The following is a 3,358-nucleotide window of genomic DNA, read 5'->3' as shown; positions in this document are numbered from 1 at the left end:
TAACAATAATAATAATAATAATAATAATAATAATAATAATGGTGATAATAATAATAATATACTGTTATGCACAGGACAATGGGAAAGAGATGTAAATGTGTGTGTGTGTGAGAGAGAGAGAGGGAGAATAATAATAATAATAATAATAATAGTAAAAATAATAATAATAATAATAAATGTAATTAGACTCCAGTTCCCATAAGAAATTTGTAAGGGAAAATAGGCACAAGTGAAGATAATTACCATTCGAAAGTTTTTCTCTCTCTCTCTCTCTCTCTCTCTCTCTCTCTCTCTCTCTCTCTCTCTCTCTCTCTCTCTCTCTCTCTCTCAAAGGTATATAGATCTCTCATTCCCATTGTGCAGTGTATAACATTTTATCATCATTTTACTACCATTATTATTATATTTTAATGTTCAGTGTACGCGGACAATTGACTCTATTTAGCTTGACCTACTTTAACACCTTTGAAGAATTTAAAAGTAAATAACAGTTTTTCACTGATGGTTCCCTTTGAACCAAGTGTATAATCGGTAGAGAGAGAGAGAGAGAGAGAGAGAGAGAGAGAGAGAGAGAGAGAGAGAGAGAGAGCCCTTTATGTAAAGGTCGGTTTTTAGGTAAGACGAAAGCGAAAGTAAAGTGCTTTGTATTTTTGTGGTGTGTGATGAGATACAGTCCTATTCAAACTGCTTGGCTTTGAGAGCGAATTATTTATACCCGGTAATGCCGATTTGCAGCAACATTTTTATTAAAACGTGTGACGATTCCATGTTTAAAAATTTGTAAAAAAATTTGTTTTTTTTTGCATTTTTCGTCATTGCTAAATAAAGAGGTTAAATGATTCCGGGAGTACAGAGGAAGGCGGGAGTTTTCCGTGTTCTCGAGAATGCTGTCTGAAATGTACAGGCTATTGAAGCCACTAGTCAAAGTCCTCAAGTTCTCGAATTGAACTGAATTGAATACAGAATTTAGGCCAAAGGCCAAGCACTGGGACCTATGAGGTCATTGAGCGCTGAAACGGAAATTGACAGTAGAAGGTCTGAAAAGTGTAACAGGAGGAAAACCTCAAAGCAGCTGCACTATGAATCAATTGTTAGGAGAGGGTGGAAAGTAAGATGGAAGAAAGAGAATATGAAAGGAGGTACAGTAAAGGGAACGAAAGGGGTTGCAGCTAGGGGCCGAAGGCACGCTGCAAAGAACTTGAAATAATGTCACTGACAGCACTAACCCTCTACGGGGCTCAAGTTCTCGAGAGCGCTGTTAGAAGTCTTTAGGTTTTTGCGAGCAATAGCCAAATTCTTTAGGTCCTTTGAGTGCCTGAATTGTGCAGACAGCAGTCCTCAGTGCACTAAATTATGAAAACAACAGCCAGACTTAACTGGGTTTCTAGCCGGGCCAATTCTGATAGTACCACATTCGTATTTTTCAGGATGCTCCAAGGGAAAATCCACGCATCCGTTGACATATTGATAGTAGATGGGAATCTTCGAACGTAAGTATCCTCTAATTCAGCTCTATATGTTTTGGTTAAAAATACCTGTGAGATATTTCATTCACTGCATTTTGGTAAGCCTGTGTGTTATTCTTTGATGTCATGGAGAGGGTGGGCGGTGCGGTAACAGAATTCGGCGGTCGCGGGAAACAAGGAAATTGAAATTTTCTGACAAAGCTTAAGAAGGCGTTTGACGTTACTCGCTTGAGAAGGCTTCATGAACTGTGAGATGCATAACCGCTGACTCAGTCACCATTTAGTGAAACCCCCTTTTTAGTTTTCTGTGACAGAAAACTACTGAGATGGCTATTCGTCTGTCCGTCCGCACTTTTTCTGTCCGCCCTCAGATCTTAACAACTACTGAGGCTAGAGGGCTGCAAATTGTTATGTTGATCATCCACCCTTCAACCATCAAACATACCAAGAGCAGCCCTCTAGCCTCAGTAGTTTTTATTTTATTTAAGGTTAAAGTTAGCCATTATCGTGCGTATGGCACCGATATAAATGCCACCAACACAGATCCCCACCGGGCCGCGGGTGAGAATTTCATGGGAGTGGCTGAGAGTTTCTTCCAGCATTATACAGTGTACAGAAAACTCGATTGCGCCGAAGAAACTTCGGCACATTTTTTACTTGTTTTTTTTTTTTTTTTTTTCCATAACATCACCAAAGACTATTCAGATATATATCACCAATTCATCAAATGCTTTTCTGTAAACTTTATGGAAATTGCAAGTTGAAGTGTATTCATATATTTATGACAATTATATGATTTTTAACAAGCGTTCTTGCCTTTCTCTGCCTCTTTAAAAGAGTATGACGCAATTGATATTGGTCATAGATACTCTTTAAAAAAAAAACTGTAGCGAAACATCCCCATAAAATAAGGACCGAAAAAAAACACAAATATTGCCTTTGTATCAAGGAACAATCCATAGGCCTAAGCTATGAGAAGAGGGTTGGCTCTGGAGAGCGGCGTCACTAGAGTTCTCAGATACGTCGATTGATGGAGGGATTCTGCACCTTACTGTCCTCTCCTGGGGTTGACATTCCCTTGCCCCCGTTCCGAGTTGCCTGATTGTTTGGTCCTGAATGGAATCCCCGGCAATTGCAGAAATGAGGATGAGGAGAGAATGCCTTAAAAAGGGAGAATTCCTTGAGAGCGCCGAGAGAGAAAGAAGAGGAAGGTTTGGGGGCGGGGGAAGAGGAGATGGGAGGGATGGATGGATGCCTTCTCCTTTCCCCATTTTAATGAGAGTTGTTTTCTCTCTCTCTCTCTCTCTCTCTCTCTCTCTCTCTCTCTCTCTCTCTCTTGTTTAGTCATATTTTTTTTATAATTCTGAGCATTGAGACTTATAATTTACCTATTTCATTTCTATTGGAACTCTCTCTCTCTCTCTCTCTCTCTCTCTCTCTCTCTCTCTCTCTCTCTCTCTCTCTCTCTCTCTCTCTCTCTCTCTCTCTCTCTTTTGTTTAGTCATATTTTTTTATTATTATGAGAACTATACTTTTAATAATTTACGTGTTTCATTTCTAATGTTTGATCATTTTTAATAATAGTACTTAAAAAAATTTACCTATTTCATTTCTGTGGTAAGTCTCTCTCTCTCTCTCTCTCTCTCTCTCTCTCTCTCTCTCTCTCTCTCTCTCTCTCATCATAATTTTTGATAATTTTGAATAATGATACTTCTTGTTATTTACGTATTTTATTGCTATGATAGGTCTCTCTCTCTCTCTCTCTCTCTCTCTCTCTCTCTCTCTCTCTCTCTCTCTCTCTCTCTCTCTCTCTCTCTCTGTCCAAAATGAGGTATCAGCACTATGCCACCTGTAAAATTGTCTTCCTCGCTTCATTATCACCCAGTGCACAT

This window comes from Macrobrachium rosenbergii, chromosome 13 (genome assembly GCF_040412425.1).
Source record: "Macrobrachium rosenbergii isolate ZJJX-2024 chromosome 13, ASM4041242v1, whole genome shotgun sequence".
NCBI classification, from domain to species: Eukaryota; Metazoa; Arthropoda; class Malacostraca; order Decapoda; family Palaemonidae; genus Macrobrachium; species Macrobrachium rosenbergii.
The sequence above is the reverse complement of the archived record's forward strand: the minus strand, read 5'-3'. Positions refer to the sequence as shown.